The 21,004-nt window shown below is 40.1% G+C and overlaps 1 protein-coding gene across 5 annotated transcripts in view; it reads left to right on the forward strand.

Annotated features, from left to right (window-relative positions):
* The window catches only part of NETO1 (neuropilin and tolloid like 1), a 102,750-nt gene that overhangs the window by 20,975 nt on the left and 60,771 nt on the right, over positions 1-21,004 (forward strand). The gene's annotated exons all lie outside the window — the stretch shown is intronic.

Below are 21,004 nucleotides of genomic sequence, written 5' to 3' on the forward strand. Positions count from 1 at the left end.
AAATATGTATTTTTTTATTTAAACTCCTAATGCCCAGTTGGTTTATCCATTTTGCACAACACACACAGCTTTTTTCACAAAATTTATTTTTCAGTACTTTTTTATGCTAGCTGGACATCTTGATCTGAAGAACTTGTATAATTGTAAAACACATTTTCAACAGAATTCTATTATAGGAAATCATTTAAAATCCTTTATGAAGAAGTATATGGTTTATATTTGAACATTACGCTGTGTAGTTTTTCCTTCAAAGTGATCAGCAGTTAAAAAGTATTTTAATAAAAAAAGGAATTGTCAGAAAATTATATCACTGCTTTTTCACTCTGCTTTATTAGAGAGGTACTGCTCTATATCTCTGCTTATAAGGGGAGATAACTGGAAAACTGCTGCATGCATTCCAAAAGGAAGTTTAAGATCCAGAGCATAAAGTGTTCAGCTAACTGTTCCAGTGAAAGATATTTCCAAATCTCATTTACAGCTGTACAATTACACTTTCTTTGTCAATTTGTCTGTTTAATTTATTAAAGTAAAATCAAGATTTCTAGTCATCAGGGCTGACACTTCCATTTAGGCGATCTAGGCAGTCGCCTAGGGCACCAGGATTTGGAAGGGCGGCAGACTGCTCCGGTGGATCTCCTGCAGGCATGCCTGCAGAGGGTCCGCTGGTCCCGCGGCTCTGGTGGACCTCCCGCAGGCGTGCACCGGAGCTGCGGGACCAGCGGACCGTCCACAGGAATGCCTGCAGGAGGTCCACCGGAGCCGCAGGACCGGCGAGCTGGCCCTGCGCCTAGGGCACCAAAAACCCTGGCACCGCTCCTGCTAGTCATACTTCCAGTTAAATGTTGCCTCAGATCATTACAATAAAAAAAATTATTTATTTTATTTTTTGGCTTCAGTAGCACCGCATTGCAGTCTTTAGGATTTCATGGCATTCTATAGGGTCTATGACATATGGAGCAATGACTCATATTTTAATATATCTTGATCAGAGAGTTTGTACTTTGACAAAATTACATAAATAATTATGTCAATTTTGTAACCAATGATTCAGTTAAATTGTATTGTGTACAGCAATATTCTTTTAGAACATGAGCAAAAATCAGTCAGACACAAATTCTGCTTGCTTCCTTATTCCAGTGGTACCACAGAAGTTAATAGGACTACCTGTGTGTAACTAAAGCAAGCAGGAGTTAACCTCAAAGGGCTCTACACAGCTTTATTTATCTGAAACAAGTACAAGAGATTACATAAAATTAACAACTGGATTTCCACTAGATATTAAGCTGAAGGATATTGTCTCTTGAAGGGGAAAGTGTACCTATAGGACATGCATTTCACATACACAATAGCAGGACTACTTATTGATGTCTGCGGGAAATTCTTCAGTAAGCTGGTGGGCATATACAGCCATTTGTTTATAGAAAAACAATTGTGAATGGACAGAACAATATTCCTTGAGTGAAATTTTACTGAAGAGCCACACGCGCTTATCTCTAAAAATTGGATTAGCTGTGATCTGTCAGTAACAGAGGTTGTGTGGGCTTTTACAATATTTCCTCACCTCCCTGCCTCAGAAAAAGTACTTAATACTAGATCTCCATATCCCTCATATTTCAAAGGACCTATGGTGCTTTGGTTGAAAGGGATGGAGTTAGCACAATCCACAACTTATTCCATCTAAAAACTTCCCAACTGAAAAAAAAAAATTCAAGTACCATGTTCTATTCCTCATTCCTATTCCACTGATGCGAGTTTTTTTCTGAGTAAAAATCAATGTCAGTAAATTGCTGTAGCAGCATAAAGTACTCCAGACTTCAGGTGGAATAACTCTTTTTTTGATAGCCTCCTATATGAGCACTTTGAAAAAATAAGTGAGTCTAAGAATACAGGCCATAAATAAAAGTACAATTCATCTGGACACAATTCAGAGTAGTGTTGTCATCTTCCTTACCTTTGATTTGTGTATTGTGAAGGTTAGGGATAGTTAGATCCATAGTCAGTTATAACTTAAAGAGTTGGATGTAGGGGATCCCACTCATGTTGTCTTTATCTAGGAGGACATCTCTGAATTTTATATATATATATAAAAAAAAAAAATTCCCCTCTCATCTCTATGGGTGGTATGTGTCTTCCTCAACCTCGGGTCCTCTACCAGAGGCCTGGGACTTTGAGGGTTCTGCACAGTATCTTAGCTGTTCCTAGCACTGCACTCTTCTGGACAGAGAGCTCTGATGTTGTTCCTGGGATCTGTTGGAGCCACTCACCCAGCTTAGGATCACAGCCCCAAGTTCTCCGTACCACCCTGGGACCACTTTGGCCTTCACTTTTCCAACATCCTCTTCTAGTTCCTCTTTCAGGCCCTGGTACTCTCCAGCTTCTCATATTCCTGCTTCCTGATTGTTGCTGTCACTTGGCACTGCTATATCTATCACCACCGCTGTCTTCTGCTCCTTGTCTATTACCACGATGTCGGTTGATTGGCCAGTACCTGCCTGTCCGGCTTGGATCTGGAAGTCCCAGAATCTTAGCCCTGCTATTTCTCCACAACCTTCTGTGGAATCTCCCATCTGGTCCTTGGGAGGTCTAGCCCATGACCTGTGCAGATGTTCTGTACACAATGCCAGCCACTTGGTTGTGCCGTTCAGTGTATGCTGTTCGTGCCTGCATCTTACATCCTGCCACTATGTGTTGGACTGTTCTCTGAGGCCTCTCTGCACAGTCTGCACCTTGGGTCCTCTAGTGATCGTGAGACCCCTGCTTCAAATGGATCGTTGGTGGCTCAGTGCGCCTGTTCCTGTGCTGCTGTGATCAGTGCCTCAGTGCTGTCTTTTAGTCCAGCTCTTTTCCAGCCCACTGGTAGGATTGTCCAATTGTCAGCCACCTGTTGATGGTACATCCCATGCAGGCTCTTGTCTTGCCATGGCACTTCTTCTGCTGGTCCTTCCTCCCTGTCTGCTGCTGCCTCAGGCATTCTCTCAGCAGCTCATCTCTGGGGCCATCTTCTGATGTACTCCCTGGATGTTCCGGGTTTCGTCCGAGGACAGTGGCTTGACGCTCACCAAGCCCGCGCTCAGCTTCTTCTGGCTGGTTATACCAGTCTCTGGGTGTTGACTTGGGGTGGAAACCTCGCGTGCATTGTGAGGAGCTTCGGGTCTTCACATCGGCAGCTTCCATGTCCTCCTTTGCAGCCAGCTCACGTTCATACCGGCAGGATATCTGATGAACCGGCATGGGCGTATCTGTTGAATAGGCGTGGATCTTGTTCTTCCACTGAGCTGGCTCTTCAGGACCTGTCTATCCTTTGGTGATACTTGGATTGTTGCTGTCTTCCTTGCCTCCTCATCATGGTTTCCATGTGACTGTGGGATGCAAGGTACTTGTAGCTGGTCTGTATGTCTGCTAGGTGGCCCGCGGTAGTTCCACACCATCAGTCTTGACTACCTTCCTCTCTTCACTACCATCCAGCCACACTTCTCCAGTCGGAATGACATCCCGATATCCTCACTGTAGATCCGCGTCAGGTGGATTAGCGAGTCGATGTCTCGTTCATTCTTAGCATACAGCTTGATGTCATCCATGTAGAGGAGGTGGCTGATGGTAGTTCCACTCCTGAACTTGTACCCGTAGCCAGTCCTTGTGATTATCTGGCTGAGGGGTTTAACCTATGCAAAGCAGCAGCGGGGACAGTGCATCACGCTTGTATATGCCGCACTTGATGGCCACTTGTGCAAGCTGCATTGAGTTGACTTCCAGTGTTGTCTTCCATAGTCCCTGAGTTCTTGAGGAAGTCCTTAAGGTTCTGTTGACTTTGTTATAGCGCCAGACATTCACAGATCGACGTGTGCGCATTGAGTCGTAGGCTTTCCTGTAGTCAATCCAGGCTGTGCTAGATTGGTCTGTCTAGATCTTGAGCGATTGCTCTATCTATGAGCAACTGGTGTTGTCCAATGCCCTTCTAAGCTGTTGCATGTACTGGCCCATATGTCCTGTAGCTTGGCGGCTATGATGCCTGATAGGACTTTCCATGTTGTGGGGAGGCAGGTTATTGGTCGGTTCTGTTCCCTTGCAGGGTCCTTTTCAATGATCAGCACTGTCCTTCCTCTTGTGTTAGCCAGTTTTGGGTGGGTAGCCTGCTGCTAGCAGCTGGTTCATCTGTGCTGCATAGGTGTTCAGCACTGCTGTTAGTTTCTTTAGCCAGTAGTTGTGGATCATGTCTGGTCCAGGTGCTTTGTCCAGCTCTTCATGTTCTTGACCCTCTGCTGGATGTTCTTCTACTGTGATGGTGACTGGTTTCTGTTCTGGCAGATGCTTGGCTCTGTTCTCAGGTCTGCAGCCACTTTGCACTGGTGTTATAATTCTCTTTCCCCATATGTTCTTCAGTACTGGTTCAGTTTCTGCTGTGGTGACTCTGCTGTTATTGTGTGTTGCACTGCAGTTGGGGTACACCTTGGATGGTTCTTTGGAGAACATCTCTTACTTTTTGGCCTCTGCTTCTCTAGTGTATTCTCCTAGCCTGGTAAGCCAGTGCTGTGAGCCTTTGTTTAGCAGTCTCTAGGGCTTCAGATGTAGTCAGCCCTTGTATTTTCAGTAGCCGTGTCTATTCCTTAATCTCTACACCCTTCTGTAGTTCCACCAGAGTGACTAACTCTCCTCGAGTCGCCTTGATCCTTATCCTCCAACCTCATTTCCAGAGTGGAACATACTGTTGTTCTTCCTGATCGGTAAGCCAAGCATCTCCAGGATTACATTTAGGCTGTAGCGTATACCAGTTCATTGTTTGAGTTATTGGTAGTAGGGATTGTCATGAGGGCTCTATTGGCAATCTCTAACCTACTATTTGATGGTAACTTCTCCAGCTGAAGCCTTGGTAATCCGGTCTCGAGGATTGACTGTAAGCTAGTTTCTCCGTGATCTTATGCCTCAATATCAGCTGCTGTGGCTCTGCAATGGAGGGGTGGCAAGGTGAAGTTTTCAGCTTCAGATGTGGGCTGGCAACATCCACTGTTCTTCCAGGTCTTCTTGAGTCTTGGGATGTAATGTGAATTGTCTACTCAAGCCTGTGAAGCAGCTTCCTCTTACTATGTTGAAGAAAGTGGGTAACTAGCTGTTTCTCAGTAAGTGTGGATGTAGTCTTTTGTCCATCATAGTCCCTCATTCGTTTCATAATCCCATCTTCCTTAGGTCTACTGTTGTAGTAGCATCCATCAATCCAGGTTCTCTTGTCTCGTCATGAATGGTTTGTTCAGTAGCCCTTATCATCAGATTGTCCCCGGTTCCTCAACATCTGGCGCGGACAATTGGGCGACGTCCGAGCCGGCATGACTCTCCTAGTTCGTGTCACTCTCATATTTGAGGTAGGCAGGTGAAGCGTTAGGGGGTCTTTTGCCCAAGGACCCCTACTGGAAAGTTGGGTACCAACCAGGATTTGAACCCCGGTCTCTCGTATCAAAGGGCGGTCTCCCGTATCAAAGGGCGGCGCTCTTAACCACTACGCTATCCAGTCGTGCTATATATATATATAAAATCTTAGGTGTACCTGATGTTTTTAGCTGGAGGACTGGGACTGAGGAGGGGAAGCAGAGAGAAACTCATCAGTAACACAAGAGAAGTAGTGATGAGGATCATAGGTCCTCTATTACTAACTTGGAGAGGTGATAAGGGTGGGATAGTACTCTGAAACAGGGCTGGCTTCCATGAAAGGTGATTTTCTCCTCTTCCCCACTTCTGATGCTTGTGTGTGAGGGATCAGGGCTGGATTTCTCAAGACCTGCAGCCTGAATATGTGGGTGGAGCGTAGGGGAAGGTAATTGGCAGCCCAGCCATAAAGACTGACAATCCCCAGGGGAGTGTTAAAGAGGAGCAAAGGGAGGAGTGGCTGGCTCATGCGCCTCTGTAAATTGCACACCTGAGCCTTTAATGTCACTGAAATTATACTCATCCTGTGCCATAACTGTCTCTGATACTCACTTTTTTTTTTTTTTTTTTTTACAAAGTAAGGATCAAGGGAAAACTGATAACAAGGCTTGCAAACAAATCAGCAGAAAACAGATTTAAACAGAGAGACACTTGGAAAACATTGATACATAAAGAGATGTAGGGGTTATAATGGACAGCAAATTAGATTGCAGCTTGCTTTGTGGTTTGGTGGCAAATGTAGTAGATGCAATCAGAGCTTTCAATGCAGAGGTTTCACGTGATAATGGGAGACTAAAATTTCTTTTTGCATCTGGATTGCCTCTAGAATGCTGCATTCAGCACTGGGCATCTCAGTACCAAAACAATGCAGACAAATCTGAGGGACATTTAGAGAACTAAACTAAAGGTGATTATAATGGAGGGACTGATTTTATAAAGAAAGATTGAAAGAAAGAAATGTGTATAACTTGGCTAAATAACGACTAAAGAGAAAACACAACTGTTTATAATTACTTGAAAGTTGTGTACATGAGGAGGGAGAGGAATTGTTTAGGTTGTCTAAAGGATGTATAACCACGCCAAAAGGGATTAAGTTAAGAAAAGAGAAATAAGGCTGGATGTCAGAACATACAGTCTTCCTAATGGTAAAATCTATTAGTCTGGGGAAATTATAGAAGCTCTATTAGTTGAGATACTTTAAATCTAGGTTGGATGAAGTACTAGAAAGGAAATGATATAGAACAATTCTGGTGGAGGAATGGATTAATAATTTACTAGTATTGGACCTTTTCTGTCTCTAACTTCTTTGATTCAAGAGAGAGAGCTGCCCAGGAGGTATTTGGAAACCTAAATTTTTGCACACTGACTCTGCTGTATCTATTTAACGTAAAGGTTCCAGTGCAAACTTCAGAAGTCTCTTGTGGATTTTATTCATTAACAACTTTTTTTTGGGGGGGGGGTCTGGCATCTTGTGACAAATGATACCATTGTCATACTATTTAAATGGAACTGTTGCTATTTTCTTCTAATTAGTACTCTGAAATTACAAGTATAATGTAAAACTTTCAGCATGAATAAACTCAGAAATAAACACACTACAAATATGATGGTACACACAAACCTGCCTCTTTCTCACTAATAACTGGGAGAATTATTTCAGATTACTGCATTTTGCAAATGAATCTTTTCTAAGGAACAGTAGTAAAGCAAAATGTGGATTAATGCAATCATATGTACAAACTCCTAGTTTATTTCTTTGTTTTTTACTTTTGAAATTTCAGATATTTGGGCTGAAAAAAATTACACTGCTTTTCTGTTAAATGTTTTATGACTAAATACTTGAGATTACAGAATGCAAGATGGTTATACAAAGGTTGAAGCATTTTGAGACGCGTAAGGTATATTTTTTAAATAAATGTACTCATTGCCCACCCTTTCAATTTTATTTTTTAATTCTCTAGTTGCTTTAGTTTAGGCCTTCATGGAGCTCTGTGAATCTGTGGAGTTCTTCCTAATTCACAAACTAGTGTGTTCACTCTTTATTTATTAATTTTTTTAAAAAAATTTTTAGTTGTTTGCAAAATTTTCATGAAAACCGAATGATAAATGTTGTACTCTATTTTTAGGGCCCTGAGCATTTTGAAGCTGCTGTTGTCTGGCACACTTTGATCTTAAACCATGTTGGCTGGAAAGGTGTCTCAACTTATGCATTGTTTTTGGTGTTTCAACTTGTGCATATGCAAGGGAGGGTCATCCTGTACAGACTATACCCTGTACCCTCTGATTTCCTAAAGGGTGGTATTTTAACATGGTCAGACAATCACTGATTCCTTCCATTTATGGCTTCCGTTGTACTGTCAGAGCCGTTTCCTCCTTCTATACAGTGTACTTTTCTGAAATTCTGTCTGTGTTTGGCTACATCACACAGGCCCATTCTCCAGCCCGACCTTGGAGCTGCTGTGGCTTCACACCGGGTGTGCACACATGCACGTCTTTGGGCTCATCTTGTTTAGAAAACCTTATTACATTAAGACACATTAATAGCATGATGTTAACTGACCTATCATTGTCTGCAATGAACAATTAGTTAGCTAACATCTGTTATAAAACAATGCAATTTCCTCGTATAGACAAAGCCTCTATAGTGTCAGCCTTCCTGACACTATAATATAGTTAATTTCACCAACCTAACCTTCCAACATCTCTGCAGTTTCTCGCCCAGCCCCTCTCCGCCCCCCATCCCACCCCAGTATGGAATTATGGTTCTCACACTGTTCTCTAGGCCAAGGCTAAATACATTGTGGCAGTGACTACAGTGCTAAGACAAGCTCCAGCAAATGTCAAGTTACAGCAAAGTAGTCTTAGGGCTTGGCTACACTCACACTTTACAGCGCTGCAACTTTCGCGCTCAGGGTGTGAAAAAACACCCCCCTGAGCGCTGCAAGATGCAGCGCTGTAAACCGTCAGTGTAATCAGGGCGGCAGCACTGGGAGCACAGCTCCCAGCGCTGCACGCTACACCCGTAAAGGATGTGGTTTACGTGCAGTGCTGGGAGAGCTCTCTCCCAGCACCGCCGCCCTGACCACACTCTCACTTCAAAGTGCTGCCACGGCAGCGCTCCGAAATTCAGAGCTCACACTGTACCTTGGGTGAAATCCTGGTCCCATTGAAGTCAATGGCAAAACTCAATCTTCAGTAGATTTTCACCCTTGTGTGCAGCAGGGGCAGGTTTCTCACCACCACCTGTCACCCCCATTGCTACCGGTATCTTCTAAGCCACCTTAGGTAGTTACTCTATGTAGTCTTCCTCCACACTGATTTTCAAGTTTGTGTATGTGTATATTTCTTTTGGCTTCTTATTTTTAGTTTTCTCTCTCTCTCTCTCTCTCCTAGAACAACCAGAATATTTTTCAATATGGCCACTGTGGAGTTTGTGGATTTTTCACAAGGCAACTCAGTCAGAACTTTAGGAACATCACAACATATAGTTTATTATGGCTTCAGCTCAGCAACTTTGAGTATGTGCACTGCTTAGGTGGCTGTCTCAGAACTGCTCACAGCTCCCCCTAATGCATCTGTCCAGCTAAGCTGGGTCCAGCCCTTAAAGGGAAATCCTGACCACCACTAATTCCAATTCGGTTTCTGGAAAAACAAAGAACCACCACAAAGCCTTTTGAACCTGGATGACTGTCCATCATCCAAAGGTTCACAATGAGTATGAAAATGTGGAAAATGGGTTAAGTGGGACCCAAACATTTTTTTTTGAATGTCAGGGACCACAAACTAGTTCTCATGGGGAGGCGGGGGAATGAATGAATTTTGTTTTAATCTCATTTTGGAAAGGTTTACAGTGCTCTAATGCACAGAAATTCAAATGGTTATAAATAGCATTTTCAGGTTATACATTTGCAGAAGGACAATACACTACTTCAGTGCTATTTAAACCCTGTTTAGAGAGATTAAGAGGTTCATAGACCTTGTGATGGCTTTCCGCAAGGGAGTGAATTTCATTTTGATGAATAAGGCATTTTGTACATGTTGTAATAAAAATCATGATTCACTTGCAGATACTTTTCTCAAAGTTGTGGATGAATCACATACTATTCACTGTGTTCTGTAGTGTTGGCCCATATCGGGAGCAACTGCAGAATCAGGTCCTAAATGTAGACGATGTGTATAGGGCCTGATCCTGAGTGGCCTTTACACAGCCTCATGGCAGCAGACAAAAGCACACAGGAGAAGCCTCCCTTCTCCTTGTGTAAAGGACCTCACAATACAGCAAGTTGCAGCAGTGGTTGAGTGGTGTTCCTGAAAGTGTAAAGGTCTGGAAGAACTATACATTCTCACTGATTTGAGCTAGGTTTACAAATAAAAACATGGGCATGGAAACCACTGTTGAGCTCAAACACTAATATGGTAGATGTTTTAGAAATACCTAAATCAGATAGGGAAGGGCCTCTCATGGATCAGTAACTGAGTATAAGACAGGAAACAAAGGCTAGGAGTAAAATGTCAAGTTTTTACAATGGAGAGAGGTAAATAGCGAGGGTCCCCCAAGGATCCGTACTGAGATCGGGGCAATTCAATATATTCTTAAATGATCTGGAAAAAGGGGTAAGCAGTGAGGTGTCAGTGTGCAGACAATATAAAATTACTCAAGGTTGTTAAGTCCAAAGCTTACTGCAAAGAGTTGCAAAGGAATCTCACAAAACTGAGTGAATAGGCAACAAAATAGCAGGTGAAATTCAGTGTTGGTAAATGCAAAGTAATGCACATTAGAAAACATAATACCAACTATACATAGCTAATTTTGACGCCATCATTTTGTATCAGCACCCAAGAAAGATCTTGGCATCATTGTGGATAGTTTTCTGAAAATATCCACTCAATGTGCAGTGGCAGTCAAAACACCAAATAATGTAAGGAACCATTAGGAAAAGGATAGATAATAAGATAGAAAATATCATAATGCCTCTAAATAAGTGCATGGTACACCCGCACCTTGAACACAATATGCAGTTCTGGTTGCCCTACCTGAAAAAGGTTGTATTAGAATTGGAAAAAGTATAGAGAGAGGCAACAAGTATAATTGGGTTCAAAAATTAATTCTATTAGTTCATGGGGGATAATGCTATCAATGGCTATTAGCCATGACAGTAAGGGGTGTAACCTTATGCTCTGGATGGCTCTAAGCCTCTGATTCCTGGATACTGGGACTGGACATGAAGGGATGGATCACTCAGTAATTGCCTTGTTCTAATCATTCCCTCTGAAGCATCTGGCATCTGCCACTGTTGGAAGACAGGATAGTGGACGAAATGTACAATTGATCTAATTCGATATGACCATTTTTCTCTTAAAATTCTTATGATACCTGACTTTCCCAGAGTTAGGGAGTAGAGTTTAGTTTGGCCTAATATATGGAACCATACTACCATGTTGCTAGGTGTTACTTAAAAGGAATAGTATCCTCGTTCCTCAGATCAACAGTCTGACACTTCAAAAGAGAATAACTCTTGAATGAACTCATAAATACATCTGAAAATACATCTGGTATCATCTTGAAAAACATCCAATTTCTAGAATGAGCCATGTGGGTACAGCAGTGTTCTGTCACTGTTTCAAAATATCATAATACTGTTCACCACATAACTGCTTTCTGCATTTTTGTGTGTGTGTATGAGAGAGAGAGAGATACGGGGGAGGAAGTGGCATCACTTGCATCCTGCTGCATGAGTGTCAGTAAAGTGCATAATAGCTAAATACAGTTTCAAGCTAGAGGTGGGCCTGAACCTAAACCCCAGATTTGAACAGCTCAGGAGCTTGTGGTAAGTTTGATTTGTAAGTCTGAACACACAGCTTAATGTTGTGCATTGCCCATCTCTGTTTTAAAACCTTGTCTCTCCTGTGCTATGTCTTCTCATTGACTCTCATTTTGCCCCTAATGTTTCATGAGCAATTAAGAATGGTTTAGCATCAACTGCATGAGCAGTCTGGGCAGTGTGTTTTTTCAGGCTTCTGAAAACACCTACTTCTTAATGAGTATTTTCAGAGGCTTAACATGTATTAGCATAGTCACTCCCACTCTAGTAATTAGTTATTATCATTCCTGACATTTCCCCTTCCCCTTTTTAAAAGTTACTTTATTTCTTCTAAGACAATAGTTTTAACCTAATGTATATTTGGTTAATAGATTCTGAATACTTTTCAAAGTCACTTAGTCAGTTACAGTTCACATCACTCCCATATCTGGCAAGTTTTTCTTTTTTCTAATAGCCCTTACCAGAACTACTCCAGGATGATTATGTTGTAGTTTCATCCTGGCACTGCTGTAGCGTATGATAAATCTACACTTGGTGATGTGGATGTCTGCAATGATTCTGCTGGAACTCAGGCAATTCTTTTTCCTCCCCCACTTATGTCTTCTTTAAGAAGTTGAGTTTTCACTGTCATGTCCTGTATCAACAGATATCCCAGATGCTGCAAAGACTGCAAATAAGGCTTAACAATTGCCCTTGTACTTCTGACAGTCTATTTTCTACACATAGGATTGTGGCCCTTCTGCAGGAGCAAAGAAGGGTAATATCTCTTGCTCATTTTAAGCTGTTGCACTCAATTTTCTTATGGACTGGTTGTCAGGTTGTCCATTTAGAAGACAGTGGTTTTGTATGCCTGCCAAAGATTTTTTTTTTTTTGTATCTCCTTGTCTGTCTTCCAGTTGTATTTGTAAATCTGGTATTTGCTTAGGTCTGAGTAGCTGAGGTCTTGTGGGACATAAAAGACTTTGTTCCTGTTTCCATTTGCATCTGTTCCTCTGTTGATGTATGTGACAGACACATAATCACCTGCAATATGCTACAAAGATCTTTTTGAATTAAGTTTAGGTATGATTATGTCAGGATTGCATGTAAGCCTTCGAAGTGGAAGATGTGATAGATGTGGGACCTAGGAGTTCAAAAGACTATACAAAAAATGTACCAGACAAGTATGGAGTTTTGGAATAATAAGTGTTAAGTGGATTTTCTGGGGAATCCCTAGGGAGAGGTTAATGCAACTTCCCCAACTCCGGTTATGCAAGTATCCAGCCTTTTGAAACCATGCCCAGAGGAGAGGGTCATTATCTGTTGATTATCTGTTACAGAAGACCAAGATCAAAGACCCAAGCAGTGTAAAGAAATGGCTGATCTGACCATTCTAAGTTCTGGTTTTGGGTTTAGGAGGGATGTAACTTGTAACCATAGAAAACACAGTTATGGGGCTTATGAAGGACTAAAACCTACCAGGTTGAAGTTGAGGTGACCTCTGGTGAGATTTTTAGTATACATGTAGGGTTTTTATTTTCTCTGTAATTCTTTGTCTTAGAAATTAATACCTTTCCTTAGCAAGAGCTTTCCCTCAAAGAGAAAACAAAGCATGGGTGCTGGCCTTTTTTGGCAATCTGGCTTGCTGGGGTATCACAGTGTAAGGTGGGGAGCCGTGCAGCCTTAAAGTCCGCAGTCAGAAGGGACTGAGACGTGTGTCTCTGTCCAAGAGAAGAGATATCTGGGAGCCAGAAGCCTGAAGTGGGAGCCCTTGGTGGAACATTTTATCAAAATACAGGTGTGATTACCCTGAAACCATGACAATTTTTAAGATCCAGCAAGGATAGCTATGGTTCCTTACTGACATGTTTAGCTTTTTTCATAGATTCTAGGACTGGAAGGGACCTCAAGAAGTCATTGAGTCCAGACCCCTGTCCTCATGGCAGGACCAAATACTGTCTAGACTATCCCTGATAGACATTTATCTAACCTACTCTTAAATATCTCCAAGAGATGGAGATTCCACAATCTCCCTAGGCAATTTATTCCGGAGTTTAACAACCCTGACAGTTAGGAACATTTCCTAATGTCCAACCTAAACCTCCCTTGCTGCAGTTTAAGTCCATTGCTTCTTGTTCTATCCTTAGTTTTCTCCCTTCTCCTTATGACACCCTTTTAGATACCTGAAAACTACCATGTCCTCTCTCAGTCTTCTCTTTTCCAAACTAAACAAACCCAGTTCTTTCAGCCTTCCTTCATAGGTCATGTTCTCGAGGCCTTTAATCATTCTTGTTGCTCTTCTCTGGACCCTCTTCAATTTCTCCATATCTTTCTTGAAATGTGGTGCCCAGAACTGGACACTATACTCCAGCTGAGGCCTAACCAGCACAGAGTAGAGCAAAAGAATGACTTCTCATGTCTTGCTCACAACACACCTGTTAATGCATCCCAGAGTCATGTTTGCTTTTGTTGCAACAGCATCACACTGACTCATATTTAGCTTGTGGTCCACTATAACCCCTAGATCCCTTTCTGCCATACTCCTTCCTAGACAGTCTCTTCCTATTCTGTATGTGTGAAACTGATTGTTCCTTCCTAAGTGGAGCACTTTTTTGACAAATGTTTCACTTTGAATAGCTATTCTGGTGTTCCTATTACTCCATGGTTATTCTGAGAAGATGTGAGGTGTGCAAACTGTGGTAAGACTTAAAAAATTTCTAAAACTCCATACCTCAGAATTGGGAGTCTTTTGCCAGCAGTCAAAATTTCTGATTTTCTACATTCTGTTCATAGTGACTTTTATAAAGGCAATAGCCACTGCTAGTTGTTTGATAGTGTTGAAATGCCCATGAATTTAGTGTAGTAATCAATTAATAATGTTTGTCAAATTCAAATTTGTCTTCTAAACTTTGACACACTTTCTCTGGGATTTAATGACCCTGCAGTGTGCGTGATTTAAGAAAACAGTTACATATAGTTATGTGAGTGCTCATCCCAGGGCATCTCTTGTCCTCTGCTTACATTTTTCAATATTTAGATAACTGCTAGTGAGCATTTTTGTTCAACTTTTTCCTGTTATCAAAATATTGCCCTCACTAATTTATTCATTAAATTGCCTATGTTGGCTCAGTTACTGTCAATTTGACTTAGCTCTTTTGGGGATCCTTGCAAAAATCTTTCTGCAAAATGGACTCTCTGTTTCAATATGAAATGCAACTAAATTTGGAAGCAGTAATAGATATGTGCCTCATCACATGAATACCTTGTTCCTCAATCTCACTAATGATATTAGCGTGGCTCTGCCTACTAACCTGTTGAAGTATCCACTAAATGTAATTCTTTCAACTTCAGTACTACATTTGAGTTCCCATGGTACTAAAGACAAAGACCCAAATCATATCCACAGAAACTTTTACATGGACTTCGGTAGCACCAGGATTTGCCCCAAACCATTTTTAAACAAACTTTTAAATGGCTGGTAGGAGATTTTGATCTATATATACTTATATATATCTTAAAAAATTTCTAAAACTCCACACCTCAGAATTGGGAGTCTTTTGCCAGCAGTCAAAATTTCTGATTTTCTACATTCTGTTCATAGTGACTTTTATAAAGGCAATAACCACTGCTAGTTGTTTAATAGTGTTGAAATGCCCATGAATTTAGTGTAGTAGTCAATTAATAATGTTTGTCAAATTCATTGTCAATACCATTACCATAGTATATGAGCACCTAACAATCTTTAATATATTTAATCACATAACTCCTCTGTGAGGGTGGAAGTATGATTTATCCTTCCTCTTGCCAAGCCTTTTCTCTCTATAAATATATCCAACTATAAGTTACTGAGACATACTCAAACTTAATATATATTAACAGCAGGAGGTTAAGGTTGGGAGTACATCTCAGTAATTTGAGGGTAAAAAAAGATACAGGGATGTTACTTCCCAAACACAAGTATTACTAACCAAGAAAATTCAAAGCTTTAAAGTTAAACTCAAAAGAGAGCCAAATGTAGGCTCATGGACTTTAAGGCCAGAAGGGACCATCATGAGCATCTTGACTGACCTCCTGTACATCACGGTCCACAGAATCACACCCACCCACTCCTATAATAGACCCATAACCTCTGGGTGAGCTTCTGAAGTCCTCAAATCTTGATTTTAAAGACTTCAAGTTACAGAGAATCCACTATTTACTCTAATTCAAACCAGCATGCAGCCTGTACCCCATGCTGTAGAGGAAGGTGAAAACCTCCAAACCTTCTGTCAATCAGACCCTGGGGTAAAATTCCTTCCTGACCCCAAATAGGGCAGTCAGTTAGACCCTGAGTTTGTGAGTGAGACTTCTCTGTAGTAACTGAGTCCTCACCATCTAGTGACTTGTCTTTGGCAGTTGGAGATTCTTGCTACTAATAGTTGCAGATGAACCATATGCCATTTTAGGAAATCATCCTACCATGCCCTCCATAAATTTGTCAAGATCCATCTTGAAACTAGTTAGAATTTGTTGATGTCATTACTCCCTTTGGAAGGCTGTTTCAGAACTTCATTCCTCTGGTGGTTAGGAACCTTTGTGTAATTTTAAAACCTAAACTTATTGAGGGCAAGTTTATATCTATTTGTTCTAGTGCCAACATTGGCCCTTAAACAGTTCGTCTCCCTCCTTGGTGTGGTTTAATCTTTTGTGTTTATAGGGAGAATCGTATCTCCCCTCAGCCTTTGGTGAGGCTAAACAAGCCAAGCTCCTTAAATCACCTCTTGAAAGGTAGGCTCTCCCTTCCTCTGATCATCCTAGTAGCCCTTCTCTGCACTTGTTCCAGTTTGAATTTATCTTTCTTAACGTGGGAGATGGTAATTGCCCGCAGTATTCCAGATGAAGTCTCACCAGTGCTGTGTATGTTGAGTATGGAAATGTATAGTTAAGGGATCCAGACAGCCTTAAGTTTGTCGTGCTATGGTGCCATTAAACAAACATATGTTTCTGATGACTATGTTTCAGTATTTGTGGTCCCAAACTAAGTTCAATTAAGTTTTAAGAATTCGTCCCTCCCCTCCTCCGACCCTAGTTCCAATTATCCAGACATAGCTCTCTCAAATCCTCGTGTAACTAGCAAGATCTACCTGTTAATATGACAGCAGCATTTCACTGCATTTTCATGCAAGGTTCAAGTACCAAATATCAGGATGACACTACAGATGTCACCTCAGTACAGTGTCCTAGAGTCTGCCATCCTTTTATAGTATGTCTTCCTAATGCCAGGCAATGTCATTCCCCCTGGTTTTTTTTTTGTTTTTTTTTTCAGTATTTATTGGCTCTAGGTGTCTCTGAAATTAATTTTGTTGGATCATTTTTTGTTCCTGTAAATATCTGAAGATCTTTTTAACATGCTGGTGGACTCTCCTTCCTTAGAGGTTTTTAAGGTCAGGCTTGACAAAGCCCTGGCTAGGATGATTTATTTGGGAATCGGTCCTGCTTTGAGCAGGGGGTTGGACTAGATGACCTCCGGAAGTCCCTTCCAATCCGGATGTTCTATGATTCTATGATTTGCTGAATAAGACAAGTGACTAAATTAAGGCCCAAATTCTGAAAATTTGTTTTTGTCTCTGTTCAAGAAATGGTAGCCAAGTTCTCAGTTTCCATCAGATAATTTGTTTTATGGCTTCATTCAAATCACATGGATTAATACATATCCATACTATATTTGCCTTTTCATTCACAACCATACGTTAACACAGTCTTGTTCTATTAATCATTCAATCCCCAGCTTTTCCATATTCTCATGTTGAGTTCATTCTGTGTATAAGAGAGCAAACTGAATTTTCTTGGTGAATGAATCACCAGAGTTACGTGAAGACAGACAAATCAGTGCTATTCTTCTAGAAATCCTAGCCTTTGAAAAGATCTCAGATTTGTCTCTGCTCTCTACATGCAAATAGGTGGCATTTACAGCAACTGTTTTTATAACTAAATTCACTGCTAGGCTTAGTTGTTTGTTTTAGTTTTTGTTTTTTTAATCCTAAGCACAGTTAGTACATCAGCTTTTATTACAGTATTTGTAAAATTAAGCGATACTCGTTACAGCAACAATCTGTATTTATTTATTTGCCCGTCTGCTGGAATTTTGTGAACTGAATATAAAATAAGCTTTGCTGTAGACTTTTATATTCTTTCCCTTGCTATGGTATTTCTTGGAATAACATTGCATTGCCAATTGAGATATTTAAAACTGGAATGGATAAAGAACCTGAGTATATTGAACTGCAAGGAACAACCCTTCATTTAGAAGGAAATGACCTAGATGACCTATTATCTATCATTTATTTATTCATAATTTACTACATACTAAGCATAGGTCCTGTGCTCAGCATTGTACAGACATCTAGGAAGACTTCCTTTCTCCAATTATTTTTCATCTACATCTTTTATGCTTCTATGGTTGTGTACGTTTGTTTCATTTTTTTATTTGTTTCATTTGAACTTTTTGGTTACAGAACAAATCCCTGTATTACATACTAGTTATTACACATTCTAAATTTTAAACAAAAATTCAGAGTAGAAATTTAAGTTTTTAAAGGCCAAAAATACAACCAGGTATTTAAAGCTAGCATCAAAACTGGGACTAGTGATTATTAGATCAGGCATGCAGTTTTCCTCATGCCCTCTTAAAGCCTTCCTCCAGCTTTTCTGTAGCTAGTTCTTCTAATTAAAATCATGGTGTAAAAAAACATTGCTGGAGCACTGCAAATTCACTGGATGCAAAGTGCCTTGTGCGGATTTCCAGACAGGCAGGTTGGTCAAATTCTTCTCTGATGTAAGTGCAAGTCCATTGACAGCAACTGAGTTGGACCTACTTTCAGTCAAGTTGAATTTGGTCCTGTATCTTTTACTGTTGAAATATAACAGTTTGGCAAAATAATTTAAAAATAATTAATATGTTAATACAATCATGAGTTTCATAAGGTTTCATGAATCATTGTGACAAAGTATAAAACTCACAATGACATGTTCGCTGCTTGTGTGGTGAGTGCAACCCCTTGGCAATAATGGAATGGTTCTCATTTATGCCAGCTTTGAATTTGGCTTGCAGGAAAGCTTTTCTTTAAAAACAAAAAGAACACAGAGCCCGAAAGGGATGGATGAATGAATAAACTGTTCATCTACAAACTCATTTTATGTGCTTACTTCTCATCAATTGTTGTATGAGTGGTTCTTCCAATCTGACTGTTAAGTGAATTGACAATTGTATTTGTATAATACATTGCTATAGCTATTAATACAGACCCTTTCATTCAGAATATTCCAGTGGTATGCAAATAAAGCCTGTAATATAACTGTCAACAGCATTAGTCCTTCCCTTAGAGAGCCATTTAATGTTAAAAATGCATAGCATAATCAATACAACAAATATTTTTGCTACTCTTTAAATTGAGAGTGTCAGGCTCTGACTGGATTTAATTATGTGAAATTTGCACTGTTTTCTTGATCATGGTATGCTATTCAAAGGGAAGGAGTGTCTTGCATATTTGTGCTGGAATTCATTTGTTGGTGAGAATTAAGCTTCAGTGAGATGTAGTGTACAAGCTAAAATATGTACTACACTAGCAGAAATATTGCAATGTTCAGGTTAATAAGAGTTCTTGCTACCAAACAACTCAGAAAGCCATCCTAAGGGAACGAAATTCCTATAAAAATGCCGAAGATATAAGCAATTTACAAAGTGTTCCTGACCGGCATTTTAAAAAGACTGCTTCAGAAGTCATTACACGTTAAAGATTTAGCAAGATTATGTGAATACATTGATAGTGAAAGACTAGCTCTAAAACTTAGTATGGCCTTGCATTAGCAGTTTTGAATTCTTGGACAAAATTATAAAAATTGTACTTCCAAGGAATCTCAAAGAACTAATATTAAAAAAAATAAATCACCCTGGCACATCTATTATTAAAAATCCTTACTAACGTGACAAAAGCAGGCAGTGTAAAATGTGTTATTCTAGTCACATAGCAGTCCCCTAGATGATACTGAAAAGCCAGAAGTTGTTGTGTAACAGGACTTACAAACATCATTTGCCAGATGTTATCTAGTAGTTGAAGCTCCAGAGGCAATGTTATCAGATCTGCTGGTTGCAGTATGTGGGTTAATAAAAGATTGTATGATACTATTACTACTTGGCTATTCCCTCTCCCCCACCCTCTTTCTTTACTGTAGTTGTTTTCTGTCCGATACATGAACATTTTAAAAAAGGGAATAGAGGACAATTTTCTGGAAAAGTTTTTGTTCTAGAAGTCATATATAGATTTCATTATAGGGATTAGGCAAATTGTTATTACTGATACTGGCCATAAACTTCATTATAAAGTAGTTTTGAAATAAGACATTGTAATTATAATGTATATGAAATGTGTACTGGGTTGAGGGTGGCTTAGTTGTTTAAATACCAGGTTTGGCTTTTTAGAATCTCTAGATTCGTAGATTCTAACACCATAATAATAATATTTAGCATTAACATAGCTTGCTGTGTGCTTGGTGGATGTATCACAATGATGTTTTATGTATGGATCAAGAGTTTGTGAAGGGCTTTTAAATGTTTTATTTAAAAGTGAAATTATTATTGTAGTTTTAAATGAGTCTTTTAGATCAAGCTAGGAAAAAATCCTGTTCTTTGACAGCCAAAATCCTGATCTGGTCGAGTGAAATTTAATTTATTGCCTTCCCACTGGGTAAGCTGCTGACCTACACTTAAAACTCCTGAGTGCACTGGTGGACTAGAATGTTTGACCTGATAATGAAAATGGATTTCTTTCCTCAGTTTCTTTGTAAACACTACCAAATAGCAGATAATTTGCTTGTCTAATCCACTACTTTACTAAATATATCTTTTTTTCTGTTCAGCCAGTTAAGGTCTATATAATATTTGATGAAGAGTACACAAAAATTTATGAATATTGTCATTTGGAAAAAAAATGGCATTGTCTCACAATTGCCATTTTATGGTGTTTGCAAATGGAACTCTCTTTGGGCAAGTCACAGCCCTCCCCTTGCCTCAGTTTCCCCACCTGTTAAATAGGGGTAAAAACACTGACCTTGTAGATAGATCATCCATTCTAAGATAATTATGAGTTCTCTCTAGACTACTCCCATGGATTTACAAGTGGCCAAAATGAGCATAAGTGCAATCAACTCCTAAAATCTTGGATGTCTGATCATAAGAACAGCCATACTGAGTCAGAACAAAAGTCCATCTAGTGCAGTATCCTGTCTTCTGATGTTTGCCAATGCCAGGTGCTTCAGAGGGAATAATCAGAACAGGGCAATTATCAAGTGATCCATCCCATGTCACCCATTCCCAGCTTCCGGCAAAGAGAGACTAGGGACACAATCCCTAATAGCCATTGATGGCCCTATCCTCCATGAACAATTCCTAGTTCTTTTTTGAACGCTGTTATAATTTTGGCTTTCACAACATCCTCTGGCAAAGAATTCCACAGATTGACTGCGTGTTGTGTGAAGAAATACTTCCTTTTATTTGTTTTTCAACCTGTTGCCTATTAATTTCATTTGGTGACCCCTAATTCTTGTGTTCTGAGAAGGATTAAATAAAACTTCCTTATTTACTTTCTTCACACAGTCATGATTTTATAGACTTCTATCATATTCTCCCTTAAGCATCTCTTTTCCAAGCTGAAAGTCTGAGTCTTATTAATCTCTCCTTATATGGAAGTAGTTTCATTCCCCTAATCACTTTTATTGCCCTTTTCTGTACCTTTTCCAATTCCAATATATCT

This window comes from Chelonoidis abingdonii, chromosome 2 (assembly GCF_003597395.2).
Source record: "Chelonoidis abingdonii isolate Lonesome George chromosome 2, CheloAbing_2.0, whole genome shotgun sequence".
NCBI classification, from domain to species: domain Eukaryota; kingdom Metazoa; phylum Chordata; order Testudines; family Testudinidae; genus Chelonoidis; species Chelonoidis abingdonii.